The 20,034-nt window shown below is 47.5% G+C and overlaps 1 protein-coding gene across 1 annotated transcript in view; it reads left to right on the forward strand.

Moving 5' to 3' along the window:
• Nucleotides 1-20,034, forward strand: part of LOC140458786 (uncharacterized) — a 36,651-nt gene that overhangs the window by 949 nt on the left and 15,668 nt on the right. The window lies entirely within an intron of this gene.

Below are 20,034 nucleotides of genomic sequence, written 5' to 3' on the forward strand. Positions count from 1 at the left end.
AGAGAGAGAGAGAAGGAAAGGGATAGAGAGAAGAAGAGAATGAAGGCGCAAGGAAAGAGAGACAGAAGGAGGAAGGGGACAGAGAGAGAGGAATGAAGGAAGGGGACGGTGTGAGTGAGGGGGGAAGGAAGGAAGGGGACAGAGAGAGTGAGTGAGGGGAGAAGGAAGGAAGGGGACAGAGAGAGTGAGTGAGGGGGGAAGGAAGGAAGGAAGGAAGGAAGGGGACAGAGAGAGTGAGTGAGGGGGGAAGGAAGGAAGGAAGGAAGGAAGGGGACAGAGAGAGTGAGTGAGGGGGGAAGGAAGGAAGGAAGGAAGGGGACAGAGAGAGTGAGTGAGGGGGGAAGGAAGGAAGGAAGGGGACAGAGAGAGTGAGTGAGGGGGGAAGGAAGGAAGGAAGGAAGGGGACAGAGAGAGTGAGTGAGGGGGGAAGGAAGGAAGGAAGGAAGGGGACAGAGAGAGTGAGTGAGGGGGGAAGGAAGGAAGGAAGGGGACAGAGAGAGTGAGTGAGGGAAGAAGGAAGGAAGGGGACAGAGAGAGTGAGTGAGGGAAGAAGGAAGGAAGGGGACGGAGTGAGTGAGTGAGGGGAGAAGGAAGGAAGGGGACAGTGAGGGTGAGTGAGGGGGGAAGGAAGGAAGGAAGGAAGGGGACAGAGAGAGTGAGTGAGGGGAGAAGGAAGGGGACAGAGAGAGTGAGTGAGGGGGGAAGGAAGGAAGGAAGGAAGGGGACAGAGAGAGTGAGTGAGGGGGGAAGGAAGGAAGGGGACAGAGAGAGTGAGTGAGGGGAGAAGGAAGGAAGGGGACGGAGTGAGTGAGTGAGGGGAGAAGGAAGGAAGGGGACAGTGAGGGTGAGTGAGGGGAGAAGGAAGGAAGGGGACAGAGAGAGTGAGTGAGGGGAGAAGGAAGGAAGGAAGGAAGGGAGGGGACAGAGAGTGAGTGAGGGGGGAAGGAAGGAAGGAAGGGGACAGAGAGAGTGAGTGAGGGGGGAAGGAAGGAAGGAAGGGGACAGAGAGAGTGAGTGAGGGGGGAAGGAAGGAAGGAAGGGGACAGAGAGAGTGAGTGAGGGGAGAAGGAAGGAAGGAAGGAAGGGGACGGAGTGAGTGAGTGAGGGGAGAAGGAAGGAAGGGGACAGTGAGGGTGAGTGAGGGGGGAAGGAAGGAAGGAAGGAAGGGGACAGAGAGAGTGAGTGAGGGGAGAAGGAAGGAAGGAAGGGGACAGAGAGAGTGAGTGAGGGGAGAAGGAAGGAAGGAAGGGGACAGAGAGAGTGAGTGAGGGGAGAAGGAAGGAAGGAAGGGGACAGAGAGAGTGAGTGAGGGGAGAAGGAAGGAAGGAAGGGGACAGAGAGAGTGAGTGAGGGGAGAAGGAAGGAAGGAAGGAAGGGGACAGAGAGAGTGAGTGAGGGGAGAAGGAAGGAAGGAAGGAAGGGGACAGAGAGAGTGAGTGAGGGGAGAAGGAAGGAAGGAAGGAAGGAAGGGGACAGAGAGAGTGAGTGAGGGGAGAAGGAAGGAAGGAAGGGGACAGAGAGAGTGAGTGAGGGGAGAAGGAAGGAAGGAAGGAAGGAAGGGGACAGAGAGAGTGAGTGAGGGGAGAAGGAAGGAAGGAAGGGGACAGAGAGAGTGAGTGAGGGGAGAAGGAAGGAAGGAAGGAAGGGGACAGACAGAGTGAGTGAGGGGAGAAGGAAGGAAGGAAGGAAGGGGACAGAGAGTGAGTGAGGGGAGAAGGAAGTGTGAGAAACAAAGCTCACACACTTCAATAATTCCAGTCCAAGACAAGATCTGAATCAGTAGTGTCATTTATTTTACACTTGCAAGTGGGTGTGATGTCCAGTGTCTAAAAAGGCAGAGGACATACACACCAGGTTCAATTCATACATAATATTTATATGTTTTGATGTCTATTGTTTTACACTACTCCCTCCCCTGCTTACATCGTCCACTTCCCTAAGACCGGCCCCCATTACCCCTGTTTGCCTCTTGCCTTATCCGGCCTTGTCTGTGATAAAATGCTTATTTCTGGTCTCACAAGGCTGTTTGACCTTACCCTGCTATAGGTCATTGTTAGGCATATCCTTTCTTCATCATTATCTACCCCCTCCATCTGTGCCTTTCCCGAGGCCGTTCTGATCCCTATGACCCTTTTAATTGGGGTTTGTTCCTGTGTTTTCGTAAAAGTGGGAAGCAGATGTTTATACCTACTGTCTGTACAGGCGTATCTAGCTTAACTTCAAATTCTCACAACATCTTATCTATTTGCCCACCGTGCCTACTATTGTTCATTGGCACATTGGTTCATTGTGGGCGGCACAGTGGCACAGTGGTTAGCACTGCTGCCTCACAGCGCCTGAGACCCGGGTTCAATTCCCACCTCAGGCGAGTGTGTGGAGTTTGCACGTTCTCCCCGTGTCTGCGTGGGTTTCCTCCGGGTGCTCCGGTTTCCTCCCACAGTCCAAAGATGTGCAGGCCAGGTGAATTGGCCATGCTAAATTGCCCATAGTGTTAGGTAAGGGGTAAATGTAGATGTAGATGTAGGGGTATGGGTGGGTTACGCTTCGGCGGGGCGGTGTGGACTTGTTGGGCCGAAGGGCCTGTTTCCACACTGTAAGTAATCTAATCTATATAATCTAATCTAATCTAATCTAATTTCATTCTGACATACAATTTTAGCTAATACAAAAACAATTCTACATTTCCTCTACATCGTTTCCATTCTTGTTGACTCAGCTCTTGACTAAAACAATTACCCACTGGTGTGAGTTCACCTCCTTTGTAAAATGGAATTGCAGAAGTAACACTAATCCACCTATATCCCACAATTCCCCCTCTTTCTTTTAGTTACCATTTGTTATCTTCTGCAAATATTTTGTTTTTAAGCATCACTCCCGAAATTCGCAAGCATCATCCCGGAGATTTCATCCATCTTGGTCTCACTCATCTCCTCATTATTTAGTCGATAAAGTCCTTCAGCCTGATTCCCTTTTAGGGGCATCTCTTTCATTAAGGCTGTTTCAATCAACCTTTGGGTGAGTCCTCGTATACAGGGTATGATACAGCAGCCAATGGCTACTAATACCCCGACTACTACTATCAGGGAAGTAAGGATAGAAACCACCACCCCCTTCCATTTCCCAAACCATGATTCCAGCCATCCTGTGAGAGATGTATCTACTCCTGAATTCTCAGCCAGTTCCTCTGCTAAGGTAGTCAATCCCCTTAAGGCCTGAGTAATTGAACCATCAGGCGCAGTGTTATTAGGAATAAAGGTACAACAGCTTCCTCCTAACATCACACACACGCCCCCTTTTTCTGCTAAAATCATATCAAGGGCTATTCTATTTTCCCATGCCATCCTACTTGTCGCATCAAGCTGTTCTGATATTCCTTTAACCGCATCTCTTGTATAATTTATAAATCGCTGTTGATTATAGAAAATGTAATTTATCCAATCTACATTTTTATTAATTGTTACCCACCAAAAGAGAGCTGACTCAAAGCCTGCTGCAATCTGGTTACGAGCCTTAAATTCATCCGGTACTCCCCTAGGGACTCCTACCGAATCAAGATAAATCCTGTCATCGAAAGAAGTGTCTAACAGTAATCTCTTACTCCTTCCCTTTTTCCCTCCTATCTTTTCCTTCTCAAATGCCAGGGTAAATGGAATTGCCAATTGTACAATTGCACATATCTCTCTCCAATCCGGAGGGAGGGTGGGTCTCTATATTTTGCCCCCACAGTCCCACCACAGATCTGCTCGGGAACCTTTAGTGCTGAGTAGTTCCCTCCCTTCTCCATTTCGGTAACATTCTTAATCTCTGTACATAGTTTCAGCTCCCCCAAATCTTTCGACCGACTTGTACCTCGTCTACGCACACACGAGGTGTGATTTCCAACTGCGGCAGAAAACAGGGGGGGAACTTTTACATCTTTCTTCTCCAAGGGAGGGAACATCAGAGATAGGGAGGTACAGTTCCTATCATTCCATGCAGTCTCATCCTGATACAGGGCTATCATACATCTCATGCCCTTCCTGTCTCCCTTCCACCCGAGCGGAAAGGGAACCACCTGGGCCACTGGCCGACCGGAGGCACCTGCATAGCAATTGCTTTTGTTCAGACTTTTCACAGTATACTTTACCCATTCAACCCAGGCATTTGCATCCCCGTACCCAGTTTCTATTTCAATGGTCTGTTTCAAGTCCTTTACCTCTATAAATTTTACTACTTTAGGATCAGCGGGAGGGGTGAAAGATTGTATCTTATTACCCAGTAGTTCTACCCGTTTTCCCTGTCCTACACTAATTCGGAAACAACAGCCCAAGAAATCCTTCCCATTTGCTTTCATTTCTATCCCAAACATTTCATTTCATTGTATCTCATAGGTGCCCCACCCAGGATTGTTTCGTGCCATATGGTTTTCCTTATTGTCGGGTATATTGGGTTACACTTTTTATCGGGACAATCACGAGCTAGTCGGAAGGGGGTCCGCTGTACTGTGACAAGACCGTTATACTAAGTACCATCCCCAAGGCCATCCCCACAGGACTTAAGATGTATCTCAAAGCTGCAGTACTGTCCCTGATTATCTACATCCTCACAATTTACTAAGCTGCATACATCAGCATCTATTACTTGTGGGTTATCAGATTCAGGAACCGTTAATAATACATATGAAAATGATATTTGATAAAATGCCAATACTAAGAGAGCTAGCATCATAACTCTAAGCATTCCCAGTATTCTAAACATCATGCTGAAGCACAAAACGACTTAATATACAATCTTACAGAAATAATCCCGCGCTCGCGTCGCCACTGTATAATTAGTTACTCAAAGTCTCTTTAGTCTGAGTTTCAGCGAATCTTGCGTTGATTCGGCTGTCCAGACTTCTTTCTCCACGGGAGGGTCCACTGGCCCTTTGATCCGAGTGCAGTGAGTCCAGCCTTTCTCCGCTGTCCTTATTGCCGTTTCGGGAGTCAAAAGAGCCTGGTACGGCCCTTCCCAGTCCGGCTGCAATTTAGTCTCTGTCCATGATTTTACTAAGATTCAATCGCCCGGCTGGATGGGATGAACGGTGAATTCAAGGGGTGGAGTCTGTGCCAATAAACCCTGTTTCCTGAGGAAAGACAAAGAGGAGGACAAACCCAGTATGTACTTCTTTAAAAACAAATCTTTAGTTTTGGGAATTGGCAATTCTCCATTCGTTCCCAAGTAAGGTAATCCAAATAAGATTTCATAGCGGGATAGTCCCAAATCTTTCCTTGGGGCTGTTCGTACTCGCAAGAGAGCTATAGGTAAACATTTGGTCCAAGGGAGTCTAGTTTCCTATTATCAATTTAGAGAGCTGTCGTTTGAGTGTTTGGTTCATTCTCTCAACCCTTCCCGATGATGGCGGCTGCCATGGAGTATGGAACTCCCAGGAAATTCCCAACCCTTTCATTACCCCCCCGTAACACTTTAGAGGTAAAGTGAGTTCCTTGGTCGGAATCTATATGGTTCACGAGCCCATATCGGGGAATTATGTGCTCCAATATTGTTTTAGACACTCCACTCGCAGTGGCGGTAGCTAGGGGGTATGCCTCAACCCAACCAGATAAATGATCTACTATGACCAACATATATTTTAGTCTCCCTACCCTGGGGAGTTCAGTATAATCTACTTGTATACTCTGGAAAGGTCTCAATCCTGGGTCTCTTCCTCCCGGGGTCTGTTTTCTCAAGACTTTCTTATTTACCTTTATGCATATGATACATCCCTCACATATTTGTTTAGCAATTGTATATATTCCTTTACATCCATATTCCCTAAGAACCAAATCACACATTGCTTGTACTCCCCAATGGCTGCCTTGGTGTAGGACAGCCATAATCTCTCGCATCATCATTTTGTTTAACATTTCCCTTCCATCAGGTAACCTCCAATGCCCGTCTGCTGTTTTTACAGCCCCTAAATCTCTCAATTCTTTTTCTTCACTTTCAGTAAATATAGGAGCTTCCCGAGGACCTGGAACAGTAGGTATTAGAGAATGAATCACCACTTCTTGTGGGTTCAGGGCTGCTTCCTTAGCCACCTCATCGGCTAATCTATTCCCCCTAACTTCTAGTTCATTTCCTTTCTGATGACCATTTACATGGACTACTGCTATTTCTCGGGGAAGTAATAGGGACTCCAAGACCCGTTTAATCAATTCCTCATGTACTAATTCTTTCCCTCGGCTGTTGATCAGCCCTCGTTCCTGCCATATCTTGCCGAAAGTGTGCACAACACCAAATGCATATTTAGAGTCAGTGTATACTGTTCCCTCTTTATTCTCTAATGCTCTAAGGGCTCTTTCCAATGCATAGAGTTCACAAGTCTGAGCTGATCACCCATTTGGCAACCGTCCTGCCTCCACCACACTACTGTTTGTCCCGTCTACGACTGCATACCCATTATATCTTTTCCCTTCAATCACCCGGGATGATCCGTCTATAAAAAGTCTAACCCCTGCATGAAATGGAACATCTCTAAGGTCCATGCGGACCTTAGTTTGGTATTCTATAATGTCAAGGCAATCGTGCCCTGGATTCTGAGGAGTCTCCTTCCCCTTTCCAAAGAAATGCAGCTGGATTTAAACAATTGTCAGTGACCAACACTAGATCATCCTTTTCTATTAATATTGCCTCATATTTCAGAATCCGCGAGTCTGTCAACCATCGCCCAGCTTTTTGGTTTAGGATTGTTCTCACTTGGTGTGGAGTGCTTACTATTAGGGCTCCCCCAAATGTAAGCTTTCTGCTTTCCTCCACCAACAGTGCAGTGGCAGCCACAGCCCGCACACACTCAGGCCACCCCCGGGATACTGGATCCAGTAGCTTCGAAAGATATGCTACTGGTTGTCTCATTCCTCCCCACCTCTGGGTCAATACTCCCAAAGCCGCTCCCTTATCCACGATAGCAAAGAGGTGGAAAGGTTTATCTAGAGAAGGTAAGGCTAACACGGGGGCATGGATCAGATCTCTTTTGAGTTTCTCAACTAGTTCTTTTTCCTCATCATCCCAACTTAGACATTTTGGTTCCCCCTCTAATAGTTTGAGATATAATTTCTTAGTCTACTGAGCATAGGAATCAATCCACAATCTGCAATAACCCGTTAGACCTAAAAATTTGCGTAACTCCCTTTTAGTGCTGGGCAGTGGCATTCCCACTATTCCCTCTATCCGTTCCGGGCTTATCTTTCGCTTTCCCTCACTAACTAAATGTCCCAAGTGTTTCACTACTTGCTCCACGTATTGTAGTTTGTTTTTAGATACCCGCAGTCCTTGCTGACCCAGGAAATTCAATAATTTATTAGTGGCTTCTACTACTCTTTCTCTTCTTTTTCCTGTTACTAAGAGGTCGTCTACATACTGCAACAGGGTAGTCCCCTTGGGGCTGCTAAATTTCTCCAATACTTGTTCTAACATCTGTCCAAATAAATTCGGGGATTCCGTAAACCCCTGGGGAAGCACAGTCCATCGGTATTGCTGTTTTCGTCCTGTCTTAGGGTCTTCCCACTCAAAGGTAAACAAATTCCTACTTTCCTCTGCCAAGGGACAGGCCCAAAAGGCATCCTTTAAATCTATCACACTAAACCATTTGTGGTCATGGGGGATCTTACTTAATAACGTATAGGGGTTTGGCACCACTGGGTGCCTGATCTGTACTATTCGATTTAATGTTCTCAAATCCTGCACCAATCGATAATTTCCATCGGATTTCCGCACTGGTAGTATTGGGGTATTATAAGGAGACATACATGGCTCCAACAGTCCATCTCTAATCAATCCTTCAATTACTGGCTGCAGTCCTCGTTTACCTTTGATGGAAATGGGATATTGTCACTCACAGACAACGTCCCCTTTCCTTTTTAAATTTATTTCAAGGGGGGGGGATCTGTAATTTTCCACGATTCCCTTCCCTAGCCCATACAATAGGGTCTATCTCTCTCTCTCCATATCCTCTGTCAACATTGCCTTTGTACAACTAATTCTTTTTCCTGAATTCCAATCTCCAGTCCTAAGAGGATAATTAAGTCTCTCCCTAGTAAGTTACTTCCTATATCAGGGATATACAACAGTTCCCCTGTGACCCTATCCTAAGGACCTTCTATCATCATAGGTTCAAATACTGGAACAGTAAATCCTTCCCCTTTTTACCCCGGAAACAGAAATTGACCGTGTCGACATTTCTACTTTCTTTGGTTTAAAATTCAGCGATGACTGTGCTGCCCCCGTATCTACTAGGAAGACTACCTCTTCCCTACAGGGTCCCACCTTCAGGTTTATCAAGGGTTCCTGGTGGGCCCCCGAGGGCAGGAACCCCTGACACCCCTATTCTTCATCAAAATTCATAAGCGGAATTGCCCTCTCTTCCCTTTTCAGAGCCGGACATTCCCGCTTAAAGTGCCCTATCTTTCCGCAATAATAGCATCCTGCCTGTGGAGACCTCCATCTCTGCCCCTGTCACTCGAACCCTCTATCAAACGCTCCCCCTTGTCCTCTCTGTCCTACATGCTGCCACCCGCCCCTCCGGTTGGTCACTATTGGTTCCACTCTTTTCTTAACTACCTCATCAACCGCAGCTACCATCATTTTCACCTTCTGTTTCTGTCTCTCATCCTCTCTCTTTACAAACACTTTCTGTGCCTCTCTTAACAATTCATCTAATGGCTTTTCACTCCACCCTTCTATCTGCTGTATCTTTCTCTGTATGTCTGGCCGTGCCTTTGTCACAAAATGTACTTTCAAAAGACCCTGTGCCATTGGGTCCTCAGGGTTCATTCCAGAATATTGAGTCTCTTAATCTCTGCAAAAAAGCTGAAGGAATCTCATCTTTCTCCTGTCTAACTTCAAAGACTTTAGTCAAATTCTGTGACTTCGGAACTGCCTCTCTTATTCCTTTTAGAATCAGGTCTTTCAATTCCCTCATTTCTTCTCTATGCTCCGGGTTTTGATTTTCCCACTGGGGGTCTCTGAGGGGAAACTTCACTTCTCCCTGTCCAGCATCCCCATCTCCAATGGGGTGTTCCCTGTCCCATATTTTAATGGCTGCTCCCCATATAAGTCCCCTTTCTTCCCCAGTAAATAGTATCTTCAAAATAGACATTAACTCAGCCCAGGTATACAGACTGGGCCCCAAAAATTGATCAATTTGTTCAGACAGCCCCACCGGATCCTCAACCAGGACCTTCATTTCTTTTTTAAATGTTCTGACCTCCCCACTGCTGAGGGGGGCACTTACAAACCCAATCTCTTTGTCCCTTATTGGTACCTCCCGAAGGGGATAAATCATTACGTTCTTCCCCTTTTTCTTTTTTTAAAGAAATATTGCAATATTTCTAGCTCCCCATAACTTCAAACACCAATTCATCAATTCATGCTTGACTAACTTTAAAGCCTGTTCCAAACTTGTAAATATATTTATATATTTACGTTCATTTATTCAGTATTTAATATTCAAAATGTAAAATGCATACAGTTCTCAATTTTGAAATCCACTGTAATCACCCAGTTTTAGTCCCTTAATTTAAATCCAAAATTAGTTTTCTTAAGTAGTGCTGACCAATCATTGCTCAATTACAATACTATAGGTCGTGAAATAATCAGAGCTGCCTTAAAAGAATTTGTCTATTCAAGTTTAAAACAAAACTTCTAATGCATGAACAATGGCCGAATCCAAGGTCACAGATATTAACCATAGGATCTTGTTTTTACTACAATCTAATGTTGAACTGAAACTTCAACTGTCCTCCATAAATCGCTTTTACGTAAAGATAAAAGAGATTAGTTAGAAACTGATAGTAAGGCAGTCATGACCTGGAAGAAGAACAGGAGTTATCTTTTTTTTTCGTAATCTCGATAGAATCCTTAACCTTTAAAGAAATCATGGTAAGTTTCCATAATAAAAATCAGATTCAAAACAGTCCTGGAACTCAAGCTCCAGGGAATAAAACGCAAACATTCAATCACCAACAAACAAATGTGCATTCAAACCAAATCACAAAGGGTTAAACTTTCTACCAGCTGTACAGCTCTTTTCATTCTCTCTCTCTCTCTCACTCTCTCTCATTGACAAATAAATTCAGATATTTACAAACCCAGTCTTTGTCCGACCTGAATTTTGGCCAGAAGACGGCGGGACGAAGAATGGATTCCTTAGTCCAATGAAGCAACAATATTTAATCATCTTTTTCCCCTGTACAATTATTATTTTGCTAATTCCACAACATCCTCCCCAAAGAACTTTCTGGAGGTATGTTGTAAGGGACCCCGCCTCCATTTCCATTGCTTTTTCCTTCTTTTGTTTTCCCGGAGGCTTTTTCCTTACCCACGGCACAACCCATATTGAGTTCCTTCGTTAGTCCCTTATTAACTACTAAAACTCAATCCCGGCCACCAAGGCAATACTTAAAAGTCAGGTTTCTTACCTTGGTCTGTGCACAGAGTTGCCTGGCCCCTTTGTGCCGTATTGTCTATCGAGCTCCTATCACTGTCTGATTCAGATGTCTCTCTTGTGGGATTCGTACCAGTCGCCCAAGGGAGCAGACCAAACCAGGACACGAGACCGCTCCTCAATGGGGAACGGGACGCGTCTTCCCAGTGTCCAAGGCCAGCCACTCCCCCCAGCGATGGAAGAAAATCCCGGACAGCCCCCAATTGTGAGAAACAAAGCTCATACACTTCAATAATTCCAGTCCGAGACAAGATCTGAATCAACAGTGTCCTTTATTTTACACTTGCAAGTGGGTGTGATGTCCAGTGTCTAAAAAGGCAGAGGACATACACACCAGGTTCAATTCATACATAATATTTATATGTTTTGATGTCTATTGTTTTACACTACTCCCTCCCCTGCTTACATCGTCCACTTCCCTAAGACCGGCCCCCATTACTCCTGTTTATCTCTTGCCTTATCCGGCCTTGTCTGTGATAAAATGCTTATTTCTGGTCTCACAAGGCCGTTTGACCTTGCCCTGCTATAAGTCATTGTTAGGCATATCCTTTCTTCATCATTATCTACCCCCTTCATCTGTGCCTTTCCCGAGGCCATTCTGATCCCTATGACCCTTTTAATTGGGGTTTGTTCCTGTGTTTTCGTAAAAGTGGGAAGCAGATGTTTATACCTACTGTCTGTACAGGCGTATCTAGCTTAACTTCATCCTCTCACAACATCTTATCTATTTGCCCACCGTGCCTACTATTGTTCATTGGCACATTGGTTCATTGTGGGCGGCACGGTGGCACAGTGGTTAGCACTGCTGCCTCACAGCGCCTGAGACCCGGGTTCAATTCCCGCCTCAGGCGAGTGACTGTGTGGAGTTTGCACGTTCTCCCCGTGTCTGCGTGGGTTTCCTCCGGGTGCTCCGGTTTCCTCCCACAGTCCAAAGATGTGCAGGCCAGGTGAATTGGCCATGCTAAATTGCCCATAGTGTTAGGTAAGGGGTAAATGTAGATGTAGATGTAGGGGTATGGGTGGGTTACGCTTCGGCGGGGCGGTGTGGACTTGTTGGGCCGAAGGGCCTGTTTCCACACTGTAAGTAATCTAATCTATATAATCTAATCTAATCTAATCTAATTTCATTCTGACATACAATTTTAGCTAATACAAAAACAATTCTACATTTCCTCTACATCGTTTCCATTCTTGTTGACTCAGCTCTTGACTAAAACAATTACCCACTGGTGTGAGTTCACCTCCTTTGTAAAATGGAATTGCAGAAGTAACACTAATCCACCTATATCCCACAGAAGGAAGGAAGGAAGGAAGGGGTCAGAGAGAGTGAGTGAGGGAAGAAGGAAGGAAGGAAGGTAACAGTGAGGGGGGAGGAGGAAGCGGATAAAGGGAGTGAGTGAGGGGGGAAGGAAGGAAGGAAGGGGACGGAGTGAGTGAGGGGGGAAGGAAGGAAGGAAGGAAGGAAGGGGACGGAGACGGAGTGAGTGAGGGGGGAAGGAAGGAAGGGGACGGAGTGAGTGAGGGGGGAAGGAAGGAAGGAAGGGGACGGAGTGAGTGAGGGGGGAAGGAAGGAAGGGAGGGGACGGAGTGAGTGAGGGGGGAAGGAAGGAAGGGAGGGGACGGAGTGAGTGAGGGGGGAAGGAAGGAAGGGGATGGAGTGAGTGAGGGGGGAAGGAAGGAAGGAAGGGGACTGAGTGAGGGGGGAAGGAAGGAAGGAAGGGGACGGAGTGAGTGAGGGGGAAAGGAAGGAAGGAAGGAAGGGGACGGAGTGAGTGAGGGGGGGAGGAAGGAAGGAAGGAAGGGGACGGAGTGAGTGAGGGGGGGAGGAAGGAAGGAAGGGGACGGAGTGAGTGAGGGGGGAACGAAGGAAGGAAGGGGACGGAGTGAGTGAGGGGGGAAGGAAGGAAGGAAGGGGATGGAGTGAGTGAGGGGGGAAGGAAGGAAGGGGATGGAGTGAGTGAGGGGGGAAGGAAGGAAGGGGAGGGAGTGAGTGAGGGGGGAAGGAAGGAAGGGGACAGAGTGAGTGAGGGGGGAAGGAAGGAAGGGGACGGAGTGAGTGAGCGGGGAAGGAAGGAAGGAAGGGGACGGAGTGAGTGAGGGGGGAAGGAAGGAAGGGGACAGAGAGAGTGAGTGAGGGGAGAAGGAAGGAAGGAAGGGGACAGAGAGAGTGAGTGAGGGGAGAAGGAAGAAAGGAAGGTAACAGTGAGGGGGGAGAAGGAAGGGGACGGAGTGAGTGAGGGGGGAAGGAAGGAAGGAAGGGGACAGAGTGAGTGAGGGGGGAAGGAAGGAAGGAAGGGGACGGAGTGAGTGAGGGGGGAAGGAAGGAAGGAAGGGGACGGAGTGAGTGAGGGGGAAGGAAGGGGACGGAGTGAGTGAGGGGGGAAGGAAGGAAGGGGGAAGGAAGGAAGGAAGGAAGGGGACGGAGTGAGTGAGGGGGGAAGGAAGGAAGGAAGGGGACGGAGTGAGTGAGGAGGGAAGGAAGGAAGGAAGGGGACGGAGTGAGTGAAGGGGGAAGGAAGAAAGGGGACGGAGTGAGTGAGGGGGGAAGGAAGGAAGGGGACAGAGTGAGTGAGGGGGGAAGGAAGGAAGGAAGGGGACGGAGTGAGTGAGGGGGGAAGGAAGGAAGGGGACAGTGAGGGTGGGTGAGGGGAGAAGGAAGGAAGGAAGGAAGGAAGGAAGGGGACAGAGAGTGTGAGTGAGGGGGGAAGGAAGGAAGGGGATGGAGTAAGTGAGGGGGAAGGAAGGAAGGGGACAGAGTGAGTGAGGGGGGAAGGAAGGAAGGAAGGGGACGGAGTGAGTGAGGGGGGAAGGAAGGAAGGGGACGGAGTGAGTGAGGGGGGAAGGAAGGAAGGGGATGGAGTGAGTGAGGAGGGAAGGAAGGAAGGAAGGGGACAGAGTGAGTGAGGGGGGAAGGAAGGAAGGGGACAGTGAGGGTGGGTGAGGGGAGAAGGAAGGAAGGGGACAGAGAGTGTGAGTGAGGGGAGAAGGAAGGAAGGAAGGGGTCAGAGAGTGAGTGAGTGAGGGGGGGAAGGAAGGAAGGGGACAGTGAGGGTGAGTGAGGGGGGAAAGAAGGAAGGGGACAGTGAGGGTGAGTGAGGGGGGAAGGAAGGAAGGGGACAGTGAGGGTGGGTGAGGGGGGAAGGAAGGAAGGAAGGGGACAGAGAGGGTGAGTGAGGGGGGAAGGAAGGAAGGAAGGGGACAGAGAGAGTGAGTGAGGGGAGAAGGAAGGAAGGAAGGGGACAGAGAGGGTGAGTGAGGGGGGAAGGAAGGAAGGGGTCAGAGAGTGAGTGAGGGGGGAAGGAAGGAAGGAAGGGGACAGTGAGGGTGAGTGAGGGGGGAAGGAAGGAAGGGGACAGTGAGGGTGAGTGAGGGGGGAAGGAAGGAAGGGGTCAGAGAGTGAGTGAGGGGGGAAGGAAGGAAGGGGACAGTGAGGGTGAGTGAGGGGGGAAGGAAGGAAGGAAGGGGACAGTGAGGGTGAGTGAGGGGGGAAGGAAGGAAGGAAGGGGACAGTGAGGGTGAGTGAGGGGGGAAGGAAGGAAGGGGTCAGAGAGTTAGTGAGGGGGGAAGGAAGGAAGGAAGGGGACAGTGAGGGTGAGTGAGGGGGGAAGGAAGGAAGGGGACAGTGAGGGTGAGTGAGGGGGGAAGGAAGTAAGGGGACAGTGAGGGTGAGTGAGGGGGGGAGGAAGGAAGGGGACAGTGAGGGTGGGTGAGGGGGGAAGGAAGGAAGGAAGGAAGGGGACAGTGAGAGTGAGTGAGGGGGGAAGGAAGGGGACAGTGAGGGTGAGTGAGGGGGGAAGGAAGGGGACAGTGAGGGTGAGTGAGGGGGGAAGGAAGGAAGGGGACAGAGAGAGTGAGTGAGGGGGGAAGGAAGGGGCAGTGAGGGTGAGTGAGGGGGGAAGGAAGGAAGGGGACAGTGAGGGTGGGTGAGGGGGGAAGGAAGGAAGGGGACAGTGAGAGTGAGTGAGGGGGGGGAAGGAAGGGGACAGTGAGGGTGAGTGAGGGGGGAAGGAAGAGGACAGTGAGAGTGAGTGAGGGGGGGGAAGGAAGGGGACAGTGAGGGTGAGTGAGGGAGGAAGGAAGGGGACAGTGAGGGTGAGTGAGGGGGGAAGGAAAGGGACAGAGAGGGTGAGTGAGGGGGGAAGAAAGGAAGGGGACAGAGAGAGTGAGTGAGGGGGGAAGGAAGGAAGGGGACAGAGAGGGTGAGTGAGGGAGGAAGGAAGGAAGGAAGGGGACAGTGAGAGTGAGTGAGGGGAGAAGGAAGGAAGGGGACAGAGTGAGGGGGGGGAGGGAGGAAGGGGACAGAGAGAGTGAGGGGCGGAAGGATGGAAGGGAGGGAGGGAGGAGGGGAACAGTGAGGGGAGGAAGGAAGGAAGGAGGGGGACTGAGAGATGAATGTAAAAGAGAGAGAGTGGGATAATCGGAAGTGGGGAGTCGGCATTGAGTGAGTCAAAAGATATAAAGGGAATAAAGGAATAAGAAAGGGAGTGATGGGGGGTGTATGTGTGTTTGCATTTGTATATGGGAAGGAAGGGGATCGAGAAACATGTAAATATAATATACAGTACAGAAAATGTAGTTTGGTAGACTATATATCGCAGCTGACTATATGGAGCGAACGCAGTGGTGTATACGTTGAGGGAGAAAGACGATAAGGCGATTTTGACTGTAGAGACGGTGTGTAATGGACTCAAACCAAAACCATGTTTCTAATTTGACCCGGGGGCTTCAGTTCAGTTAACCACAGCCCACAATGTGGAAAAAGTGGGCCTGTCGCTAGTCTGGCAACCTCAGCCGAATTTGATTTCAACAAATGTCTGGATGCCAAGTTTAATGATGGCCATGAATCCACCATCAAGTGTCATTTGAAAACAACCCACTTGATTCATTTTATGCCCTTTTAGGAAAAGAAGCTGCCATTGATCTGGCCAAACATGACTCCAGATCCTGAATTGACTCTTCGTTGCCTTCTGAATTGGCTGTAGTGAGCCACTGAGGTATATAAAAGGCAACAAGAAATGGACAGTAAATGCCAGCCCAGCCAGCCACCATTCATGCATGAATATAAATAAACTCACCACGTCTACTGGTTACATCTCCTCATTCTTGGGGATAAAAGTATAGAAGGTTGTGGGGAGAAAGTGGGAACAAGCCTGAATTAGATGATCAGCCGTGATCATGTTAAATGGCAGAGTCGGTTTGACTGGCCTCCTCCTCCTGCTCCTTTTTTTTGTTGTTGTGCCTCTATATTTCAATAATCAATTGAAACCAAATTAACTCTTCATTAACATATCCATCACTCTGCCCTCATTCATTTTGGTCTCCGGCATTCCTTTAGACTATACTATATGGAAGTAGGTTCCTCATTTTCCTTTCAGATCATTGTGAAAGAAAGTAAAGACATACATCATGGCATGCAGATTATCTTCCCTTTTCTTTTTCTTTACACATTGGTCCTTTCCCCAGTATGTTGAGTATAAAAGTTGCTGGTTTCTTTGTGAAACAATCAAATAGGTGACTTTTGCTACCCTCACGTTTTGGAGATCTCCTCTATCTGTTTTAATCCTGCATTATTGCTCCTCCAGTCTTTTTCATTTATATATTCTATTGAGTGCATGTTATCCCATAGTGACTTATTATTGACATGGCACTCAACGGATGTTGCTGCAGGATATCTTTTCCTTTCCATGTTTTCACAATGCCTTCGCAAAAGAACATAGAACGCAAAAACATTAGAGTGGGAGTTTCTGCGGCTGGGGCACGTTTTCTCACTCTTCTCATCCTTTCCACTTTCCAAGCCAAAGGGCAGCATTTATTTCCCTTTCTGTCAAAAGAAATTATGCACCCTCCTGCCATTGGCAACCCATTGAGATTTGCAAAAGGAGCATCACTTAAGTTTCGCGTTCTTGGCATCTCCTAAAGATGAAAATTTCAAAACGTGATGCTCCACCTTAAATCTTTTTCAATATTTTGTTTGCTGGAATAATATCTTCCACCTTGGGATTTTGCGTAGCCAGACTCCGCTCAAAGCTTAAGATTGCTGATGGGAAGTGACACGTGATTCATTCTGCCTGATTTCCGATCAAATGGGCAGCACGGTGGCACAGTGGTTAGCACTGCTGCCTCACAGCGCCAGAGATCTGGGTTCAATTCCACCCTCGGGTGACTCTCTGTGTGGAGTTTGCACATTCTCCCCGTGTCTGCGTGGGTTTCCTCCGGGTGCTCCGGTTTCCTCCCACAGCCCAAAGATGTGCAGGCTAGGTGAATTGGCCCTGCTAAATTGCCCATAGTGTTCAGGATATGTAGGTTAGGTGCATTAGTTAGGGTACGAGAATGGGGGGTTACTCTGTGGAAGATTGGTGTGGGCTTGTTGGGCTGAAGGAGCTGTTTCCACACTGTAGAGATTGTATGATTCCATCCACAGTTCCATTAACTTATCCACAGTCTTTTTCTTACCTTCACTTTGCATTATTATTGATCGATAAAATCATTTTGCTAACTCTATGGCCATTACTTGCTGAGGGCAGACTTGTTATTGGCCAGGACTCCTGTAACATTGAATAAAAGGTTTAATCTTTTAGAAGATAGACGAATTGCCTGTGTTATGAATTACAGCATTTAAATTGGATATGGATGGGTATATGAATAGGAAGCGTTCGGAGGGATATGGGCCGGGTGCTGGCAAATGGGACTAGATTAGGTTGAGATACATGGTCAGCATGGACAAGTTGGACCGAAGGGTCTGTTGCCGTGCTGTACCTTTCTATGATTCTAATACAATTGACTTTCTGTCTTCTAAATTATGGCACCCCTGTTGTCAGAAACACTTCTCTAATTTCTTTACTGGAACACTTCCTTATGACTAATCTTTGATCTCCATCTTCTTCCTCCAAATCCTCCATTTCATGTTCCATGGTTTCAATACTTTATTACAGTGTCCGTGACATAGTGATATTTTAAACTGAACTGAAAGATCAACTGACGACAATCTGGGCATTTCTGGGCATTGTTCACTTCATATAAATTGCAAATTCTCTTTTCTTCTCAAAATTATTAATGGCTTTTCTGTCCGCTTTTTCTATTAGGTTCAATTCTCATTTAATACTGAGGTTTGCAACCTGGAACTAGACAGTATCGCCAATTTGTTAATGTTGCGTCTTCCATTTACTGTTGTAGGCCAATTATAAAAATGTTGTTACAACTATATAAGGCGTTGGTGAGACTACACTTGGAGTATTGTGTCCAGTTCTGGTCTCCTTACTTGACAAAGTATGTGGTTGTATTAGAGGCGGTTCAGGGGAAGTTCACAAGATTGATTCCAGGGATGAAGGGGCTGTTTTACAAAGAGCTTGGGCTTGAACTCACTGAAGTTCAGGAGAATGAAGGGGAGATCTGATTGAGGTATATAAATGCTAAAGGGGATTGAGAAAGTGGATGTTGAACAGATGCTTCCCCCTTGTGGGACAGTTTCAAACAACAGCACATATACATCGAGTGAGGAAGGGTAGGTTTCAAATAGAGTGGGAACTAGAGGGTTGTGGATCTGTGGAACTCACTGGCCCAGAACGCCTCATCTTCCGCCTCGGAACACTTCAACCCCAGGGCATCAATGTGGACTTCAACAGCTTCCTCATTTCCCCTTCCCCCACCTCATCCTAGTTTCAAACTTCCAGCTCAGTTACTGTCTCCTTGACTTGTCCTACCTGCCTATCTCCTTTTCCACCTATCCACTCCACCCTCTCCTCCTTGACCTATCACCTTCATCCCCTCCCCCACTCACCCATTGTACTCTATGCTACTCTCTCCCCACCCCCACCCTCCTCTAGCTTATCTCTCCACGCTTCAGGCTCACTGCCTTTATTCCTGATGAAGGGCTTTTGCCCGAAACGTTGATTTCGCTGCTCGTTGGATGCTGCCTGAACTGCTGTGCTCTTCCAGCACCACTAATCCAGTATGCAGTGGATTCTGGATTAGTGGTGCTGGAAGAGCACAGCAGTTCAGGCAGCATCCAAGTAGCTTCGAAATTGACGTTTTGGGCAAAAGCCCTTCATCAGGAATAAAGGCAGTGAGCCTGAAGCGTGGAGAGATAAGCTAGAGGAGGGTGGGGGTGGGGAGAAAGTAGCATAGAGTACAATGGGTGAGTGGGGGAGGGGATGAAGGTGATAGGTCAAGGAGGAGAGGGTGGAGTGGATAGGTGGAAAAGAAGATAGGCAGGTCGGACCAGTCTGGACAAGTCATGGGGACAGTTACTGAGCTGGAAGTTTAGAACGAGGGATGAGGTGGGGGAAGGGGAAATGAGGAAACTGTTGAAGTCCACATTGATGCCCTGGGGTGCAGTGGAGGCAGCATCAATCAACACATTCAAGAAAGGATCAGATATGCTTCTGATGACAAACAGGATATAGGGCTAAGGGGATCAGGCAGGAAAGTGGAGCTGTGACAAGGATGAGATCAAGTTAAATACCATTACAGGCTCAAAGGGATAAATTTCCTACTCCCATTTGTCCTGTCTGTGCTACAAATGCTGATGAAAGAAATTCTATGCAGGAGTTTTTATTTAGTGCTTCTGACATTTGTTCAAGAACTACATGTTTATCTGTAAGTTTAAAGCTTATTAAAAATAGAAATGTGTACTTGATACTCTGGTACTGTCTAATAGCTCAAATAGAGATTGGGATATGGTTAGAGATCGAACCATCCTCTTCTCCCAACATTACAGTGTAATTCCAACAGAGACCATACCTAACATATTTATGTGAGATCTCTGTTTCAATTAGACACACTCCGTAAAACAGCTCTATTCCTGATGAAGGGCTTTTACCCGAAATGTTGATTTTCCTGCTCCTCAGATGCTGCCTGAACTGCTGTGCTTTTCCAGCACTACTCTAATCTAGAATCTGGTTTCCAGCATCTGCACTCATTGTTTTTACCTACACTCCATAAAACAATCAGCCCACTGAATACAGCTCCCCATATTTTTAATTCGAGCCAAGTTACCCTTCATTAATATATCTGTCACCAGTTCCTTCATTCTACTTGGTCTCAGGTATCCCTCCAGACCATACTAAATGAAGCTTCAGATCATTCGGAAGACTGAGGGGGTGATAGAGAGGGGTTATAGGGAGACAGTCATACCTTTGCAGGATAAAGGTAACTGGGTGACCATCAGGAGGGAGAAAGGGAATAGGCAGACAATGCAGGGATCCCCTGTGGCTGTTCCCCTCAATAATAAGTATACAGGTTTGGATACTGTTGAGGGTGGGGGAGGTGGTGGGGAGCCGTACCAAGGGAAAGCCACAGCAGCCAGATCTCAGACACTGAGCCTGGCTCTGTGGCTCAGAAAGAAAGAGGGGGAGAATAGGAGAACGATAGTGTTGGAGATTCAATAGTTAGAGGAACAGACAGGAGATTCTGTGGTCGCAAACGAGACTCCCGGGTGGTATGTTGCCTCCTGGATGCCAGGGTCAGGGATGTCTCAGATCGAGTCTACAGGATTCTTAAGGGGAAGGGAGAGCAGCCACATGTTGTGATACACATTGGGACCAATGACATGGGTAGGGAAAGGGAGGAGGACC

Source organism: Chiloscyllium punctatum, chromosome 34 (assembly GCF_047496795.1).
Source record: "Chiloscyllium punctatum isolate Juve2018m chromosome 34, sChiPun1.3, whole genome shotgun sequence".
Taxonomy (NCBI): domain Eukaryota; kingdom Metazoa; phylum Chordata; class Chondrichthyes; order Orectolobiformes; family Hemiscylliidae; genus Chiloscyllium; species Chiloscyllium punctatum.